Source organism: Leptidea sinapis, chromosome 44 (genome assembly GCF_905404315.1).
Source record: "Leptidea sinapis chromosome 44, ilLepSina1.1, whole genome shotgun sequence".
In the NCBI taxonomy this organism is placed as follows: Eukaryota; Metazoa; Arthropoda; class Insecta; order Lepidoptera; family Pieridae; genus Leptidea; species Leptidea sinapis.
In genome coordinates this window covers 8,913,113-8,921,351 of record NC_066308.1, presented here as the reverse complement: position 1 = coordinate 8,921,351, position 8,239 = coordinate 8,913,113, and positions in this window count along the sequence as shown.

Below are 8,239 nucleotides of genomic sequence, written 5' to 3'. Positions count from 1 at the left end.
TGTGAGCATTTTTGAAATCCAAGATGGCCGCCACTCAAAATTAAGATAACTACATTTTGGGTATCGTATCCGAGGTTCTCGAGGGTGCAGAGAACGATTTGGTGATCATTTTTCAAATCCAAGATGGCCGTCGCACAAAATTATGATTTCAGCAATATGGATATCGTGTCCGAGATGGCCGCCGTGCAAGATAATGATCACGAAAACATGTGTATCGTATCTGAAGTTCTCGAGAGTGTACAGAACTATTTTGTGAGCATTTTTGAAATCCAAGATGGCCGCCACTCAAAATTAAGATAACTACATTATGGGTATCGTATCCGAGGTTCTCGAGGGTGCAGAGAACGATTTGGTGATCATTTTTCAAATCCAAGATGGCCGTCGCACAAAATTATGATTTCAGCAATATGGATATCGTGTCCGAGATGGCCGCCGTGCAAGATTATGATCACGAAAACATGTGTATCGTATCTGAAGTTCTCGAGAGTGTACAGAACGATTTTGTGAGCATTTTTGAAATCCAAGATGGCCGCCACTCAAAATTAAGATAACTACATTATGGGTATCGTATCCGAGGTTCTAGAGGGTGCAGAGAACGATATGGTGATCATTTTTCAAATCCAAGATGGCAATCGCACAAAATTATGATTTCAGCAACAAGGATATCGTGTCCGAGATTCTCGAGGGTGCAGAGAAAGATTTGGTGATCATTTTTCAAATCCAAGATGGCCGCCGCTCAAAAGTATGATAACTAAATTATGGATATCGTATCAGAGGTTCTCGAGGTTGCTGAGAACGATTTTGTGATCATTTTTGAAATCCAAGATGGCCGCCGCACAAAATTATGATTTTAGCAATATGGATATCGTGTCCGAGGTTCTCAAGGGTGCAGCGAACAATTCTCTGATCATTTTTGAAATCCAAGAGGGCTGCTGCAAACAATAATGTTTTCAGCAATATGGATATCGTTTCTGAGGTTTTTGAAGGTGCAAAAAATAATTTTGGGATCATTTTGAAATCCAAGATGACCGCCACTCAAAATTAAGATAACTAAATTATGGATATCGTATCAGAGGTTCTCGAGGGTGCTGAGAACGATTTTGTGATCATTTTTGAAATCCAAGATGGCCGCCGCACAAAATTATGATTTTAGCATTATGGATATCGTGTCCGAGGTTCTCAAGGGTGCAGCGAACAATTCTCTGATCATTTTTGAAATCCAAGAGGGCTGCTGCAAACAATAATATTTTCAGCAATATGGATATCGTTTCTGAGGTTTTCGAAGGTGCAGAAAATAATTTTGGGATCATTATGAAATCCAAGATGGCCGCCACTCAAAATTAAGATAACTACATTATGGGTATCGTATCCGAGGTTCTCGAGAGTGCACAGAACGATTTTGTGATCATTTTTGAAATCCAAGATGGCCGCCACTCAAAATTAAGATAACTACATTATGGGTATCGTATCCGAGGTTCTCGAGGGTGCAGAGAACGATTTGGTGATCATTTTTAAATTCCAAGATGGCCGTCGCACAAAATTATGATTTCAGCAATATGGATATCGCGTCCGAGATTCTCGAAAGTGCACAGAACGATTTTGTGATCATTTTTAGAATCCAAGATGGCCGCCACTCAAAATTAAGATAACTACATTATGGGTATCGTATCCGAGGTTCTCGAGGGTGCAGAGAACGATTTGGTGATCATTTTTCAAATCCAAGATGGCCGTCGCACAAAAATATGATTTCAGCAATATGGATGTCTGTCCGAGATTCTCGAGGGTGCAGAGAACAACTTGGTGATCATTTTTCAAATCCAAGATGGCCGCCGCACAAAATTATGATTTTAGCAATATGGATATCGTGTCCGAGGTTCTCGAGGGTGCAGCGAACAATTCTGAGATAATTTTTGAAATCCAAGAAAATGCCGCAAACAATTATGTTTTCAGCAATATGGATATCGTATCCGAGGTTCTCGAGGGTGCAGAAAATAATTTTGGGATCATTTTTAAATCCGAGATGGCCGCCGTGCAAGATAATGATCACGAAAACATGGTTATCGTATCCAAGGTTCTCGAGAGTGCCCAAAACGATTTTGTGATCATTTTTGAAATCCAAGATGGCCGCCACTCAAAATTAAGATAACTTCATTATGGGTATCGTATCCGAGGTTCTCGAGGGGGCAGAGAACGATTTGGTGATCATTTTTCAAATCCAAGATGGCCGTCGCACAAAATTATGATTTCAGCAATATGGATATCGTGTCCGAGATTCTCGAGGGTGCAGAGAACGACTTGGTGGTCATTTTTCAAATCCAAGATGGCCGCCGCACAAAATTATGATTTTAGCAATATTGATATCGTGTCCGAGGTTCTCGAGGGTGCAGCGAACAATTCTGAGATAATTTTTGAAATCAAAGAAAATGCCGCAAACAATTATGTTTTCAGCAATATGGATATCGTGTCTGAGGTTCTCGAGGGTGCAGGAAATAATTTTGGGATCATTTTTAAATCCGAGATGGTCGCCGTGCAAGATTATTATCACAAAAATATGGGTATCGTATCCGAGATTCTCGAGAGTGCACAGAACGATTTTGTGACCATTTTTGAAATCCAAGATGGCCGCCGCTCAAAACTATGATAACTACATTATGGGTATCGTATCAGAGGTTCTCGAGTGTGCTGAGAACGATTTTGTGATCATTTTCCAAATCGAAGATGGCCGCCGCTCAAAATTATGATTACTACATTATGGGTATCGTATCAGTAGTTCTCGAGGGTGCTGAGAACGACTTGGTGGTCATTTTTCAAATCAAAGATGGCCGCCGCACAAAATTATGATTTTAGCAATATTGATATCGTGTCCGAGGTTCTCGAGGGTGCAGCGAACAATTCTGAGATAATTTTTGAAATCCAAGAAAATGTAGCAAACAATTATGTTTTCAGCAATATGGATATCGTGTCTGAGGTTCTCGAGGGTGCAGAAAATAATTTTGGGATCATTTTTAAATCCGAGATGGTCGCCGTGTAAGATTATTATCACAAAAATATGGCTATCGTATCCGAGGTTCTCGAGAGTGCACAGAACGATTTTGTGACCATTTTTGAAATCCAAGATGGCCGCCACTCAAAATTAAGATAACTTCATTAAGGGTATCGTATCCGAGGTTCTCGAGGGGGCAGAGAACGATTTGGTGATCATTTTTCAAATCCAAGATGGCCGCCGCACAAAATTATGATTTCAGCAATATGGATATCATGTCCGAGATTCTCGAGTGTGCAGAGAACGAATTGGTGATCATTTTTCAAATCCAAGGTGGCCGCCGCACAAAATTATGATTTTAACAATAAGGATATCATGTCCGAGGTTCTCGAGGGTGCAGAGAACAATTCTGTGATCATTTTTGAAATCCAAGAGAGCTGCCGATAACAAGTATGTATTCAGAAATATTATATCGTGTCCGAGATTCTCGAGGGTGCAGAAAACGATTTGGTGATCATTTTTCAAATCCAAGATGGCCGTCGCACAAAATTATGATTTCAGCAATATGGATATCGTGTCCGAGATGGTGGCCTTGCAAGATTATGATCACGAAAACATGTGTATCGTATCTGAAGTTCTCGAGAGTGTACAGAACTGTTTTGTGAGCATTTTTGAAATCCAAGATGGCCGCCACTCAAAATTAAGATAACTACATTATGGGTATCGTATCCGAGGTTCTCGAGGGTGCAGAGAACGATTTGGTGATCATTTTTCAAATCCAAGATGGCCGTCGCACAAAATTATGATTTCAGCAATATGGATATCGTGTCCGAGATGGCCGCCGTGCAAGATTATGATCACGAAAACATGTGTATCGTATCTGAAGTTCTCGAGAGTGTACAGAACGATTATGTGAGCATTTTTGAAATCCAAGATGGCCGCCACTCAAAATTAAGATTTTAGCAATATGGATATCGTGTCCGAGGTTCTCAAGGGTGCAGCGAACAATTCTCTGATCATTTTTGAAATCCAAGAGGGCTGCTGCAAACAATAATGTTTTCAGCAATATGGATATCGTTTCTGAGGTTTTCGAAGGTGCAGAAAATAATTTTGGCATCATTTTGAAATCCAAGATGGCCGCCACTCAAAATTAAGATAACTACATTATGGGTATCGTATCCGAGGTTCTCGAGGGTGCAGAGAACGATTTGGTGATCATTTTTCAAATCCAAGATGGCCGTCGCACAAAATTATGATTTCAGCAACAAGGATATCGTGTCCGAGATTCTCGAGGGTGCAGAGAAAGATTTGTCTATCATTTATCAAATCCAAGATGGCCGCCGCACAAAATTATGATTTTAGCAATATGGATATCGTGTCCGAGGTTCTCAAGGGTGCAGCGAACAATTCTCTGATCATTTTTGAAATCCAAGAGGGCTGCTGCAAACAATAATGTTTTCAGCAATATGGATATCGTTTCTGAGGTTTTCGAAGGTGCAGAAAATAATTTTGGCATCATTTTGAAATCCAAGATGGCCGCCACTCAAAATTAAGATAACTACATTATGGGTATCGTATCCGAGGTTCTCGAGAGTGCACAGAACGATTTTGTGATCATTTTTGAAATCCAAGATGGCCGCCACTCAAAATTAAGATAACTATATTATGGGTATCGTATCCGAGGTTCTCGAGGGTGCAGAGAACGATTTGGTGATCATTTTTAAATTCCAAGATGGCCATCGCACAAAATTATGATTTCAGCAATATGGATATCGCGTCCGAGATTCTCGAAAGTGCACAGAACAATTTTGTGATCATTTTTGAAATCCAAGATGGCCGCCACTCAAAATTAAGATAACTACATTATGGGTATCGTATCCGAGGTTCTCGAGGGTGCAGAGAACGATTTGGTGATCATTTTTCAAATCCAAGATGGCCGTCGCACAAAAATATGATTTCAGCAATATGGATATCGTGTCCGAGATTCTCGAGGGTGCAGAGAACAACTTGGTGATCATTTTTCAAATCCAAGATGGCCGCCGCACAAAATTATGATTTTAGCAATATGGATATCGTGTCCGAGGTTCTCGAGGGTGCAGCGAACAATTCTGAGATAATTTTTGAACTCAAGAAAATGCCGCAAACAATTATGTTTTCAGCAATATGGATATCGTATCCGAGGTTCTCGAGGGTGCAGAAAATAATTTTGGGATCATTTTTAAATCCGAGATGGCCGCCGTGCAAGATAATGATCACGAAAACATGGTTATCGTATCCAAGGTTCTCGAGAGTGCACAGAACGATTTTGTGATCATTTTTGAAATCCAAGATGGCCGCCACTCAAAATTAAGATAACTTCATTATGGGTATCGAATCCGAGGTTCTCGAGGGGGCAGAGAACGATTTGGTGATCATTTTTCAAATCCAAGACGGCCGTCGCACAAAATTATGATTTCAGCAATATGGATATCGTGTCCGAGATTCTCGAGGGTGCAGAGAACGACTTGGTGGTCATTTTTCAAATCCAAGATGGCCGCCGCACAAAATTATGATTTTAGCAATATTGATATCGTGTCCGAGGTTCTCGAGGGTGCAGCGAACAATTCTGAGATAATTTTTGAAATCCAAGAAAATGCCGCAAACAATTATGTTTTCAGCAATATGGATATCGTGTCTGAGGTTCTCGAGGGTGCAGGAAATAATTTTGGGATCATTTTTAAATCCGAGATGGTCGCCGTGCAAGATTATTATCACAAAAATATGGGTATCGTATCCGAGGTTCTTGAAAGTGCACAGAACGATTTTGTGACCATTTTTGAAATCCAAGATGGCCGCCGCTCAAAACTAAGATAACTACATTATGGGTATCGTATCAGAGGTTCTCAAGTGTGCTGAGAACGATTTTGTGATCATTTTCCAAATCGAAGATGGCCGCCGCTCAAAAGTATGATAACTACATTATGGATATCGTGTCTGAGGTTCTCGAGGGTGCAGAGAATGATTCGATGATCATTTTTCAAATCCAAGATGGCCGCCGCACAAAATTATGATTTTAGCAATATTGATATCGTGTCCGAGGTTCTCGAGGGTGCAGCGAACAATTCTGAGATAATTTTTGAAATCCAAGAAAATGCTGCAAACAATTATGTTTTCAGCAATATAGATATCGTGTCTGAGATTCTCGAGGGTGCAGAAAATAATTTTGGGATCATTTTTAAAACAGAGATGGCCGCCGTGCAAGATTATGATCACAAAAATATGGGTTTTGTATCCGAGGTTCTCGAGAGTGCACAGAACGATATTTTGATCATTTTTGAAATCCAAGATGGCCGCCGCTCAAAATTATGATTACTACATTATGGGTATCGTATCAGAAGTTCTCGAGGGTGCTGAGAACGACTTGGTGGTCATTTTTCAAATCCAAGATGGCCGCCGCACAAAATTATGATTTTAGCAATATTGATATCGTGTCCGAGGTTCTCGAGGGTGCAGAGAACGACTTGGTGATCATTTTTCAAATCCAAGGTGGCCGCCGCACAAAATTATGATTTTAACAATAAGGATATCATGTCCGAGGTTCTCGAGGGTGCAGAGAACAATTCTGTGATCATTTTTGAAATCCAAGAGAGCTGCCGCAAACAAGTATGTTTTCAGAAATATTGTATCCTGTCCGAGATTCTCGAGGGTGCAGAAAACGATTTGGTGATCATTTTTCAAATCCAAGATAGCCGCCGCACAAAATTATGATTTCAGCAATATGGATATCGTGTCCGAGATTCTCGAGGGTGCAGAGAACGACTTGGTGATCATTTTTCAAATCCAACATGGCCGCCGCACAAAATTATGATTTTAGCAATATGGATATCGTGTCCGAGGTTCTTGAGGGTGCAGAGAACAATTCAGTGATCATTTTTGAAATCCAAGAAGGCTGCCGCAAACAATAATGTTTTAAGCAATATGGATATCGAGTCTGAGGTTCTTGGGTGTGCAGAAAATAATTTTGGGATCATTTTTGAATCCGAGATGGCCGCCGTGCAAGATTATGATCACAAAAATATGGGTATCGTATCAGAGGTTCTCGAGGGTGCTGAGAACGATAATGTGATCATTTTCCAAATCGAAGATGGCCGCCGCTCAAAAGTATGATAACTACATTATGGATATCGTATCAGAGGTTCTCGAGGGTGCTGAGAACGATTTTGTGATAATTTTTCAAATCCAAGATAGCCGCCGCACAAAATTATGATTTCAGCAATATGGATATCGTGTCCGAGATTCTCGAGGGTGCGGAGAACAATTCTGTGATCATTTTTTAAATCCAAGAGGGTTACCGCAAACAATTATGTTATCAGCAATATGGATATCGTGTCCGAGATTCTCGAGGGTGCAGAGAACGATTTGGTGATTATTTTTCAAATCCAAGATGGCCGCTGCACAAAATTATGATTTCAGCAATATGGATATCGTGTCCGAGATGGCCGCCGTGCAAGATTATGATCACGAAAACATGGGTATCGTATCCGAGGTTCTCGAGAGTGCACAGAACGATTCTGTGATCATTTTTGAAATCCAAGATGGCCGCCACTCAAAAGTATGATAACTACATTATGGATATCGTGTCTGAGGTTCTCGAGGGTGCAGAGAATGATTTGATGATCATTTTTCAAATCCAAGATGGCCGCCGCACAAAATTATGATTTCAGCAATATGGATATCATGTCCGAGATTCTCGAGTGTGCAGAGAACGAATTGGTGATCATTTTTCAAATCCAAGGTGGCCGCCGCACAAAATTATGATTTTAACAATAAGGATATCATGTCCGAGGTTCTCGAGGGTGCAGAGAACAATTCTGTGATCATTTTTGAAATCCAAGAGAGCTGCCGAAAACAAGTATGTATTCAGAAATATTATATCGTGTCCGAGATTCTCGAGGGTGCAGAAAACGATTTGGTGATCATTTTTCAAATCCAAGATGGCCGCCGCACAAAATTATGATTTTAGCAATATTGATATCGTGTCCGAGGTTCTCGAGGGTGCAGCTAACAATTCTGAGATAATTTTTGAAATCCAAGAAAATGCCGCAAACAATTATGTTTTCAGCAATATGGATATCGTGTCCGAGATGGCCGCCTTGCAAGATTATGATCACGAAAACATGTGTATCGTATCTGAAGTTCTCGAGAGTGTACAGAACTATTTTGTGAGCATTTTTGAAATCCAAGATGGCCGCCACTCAAAATTAAGATAACTACATT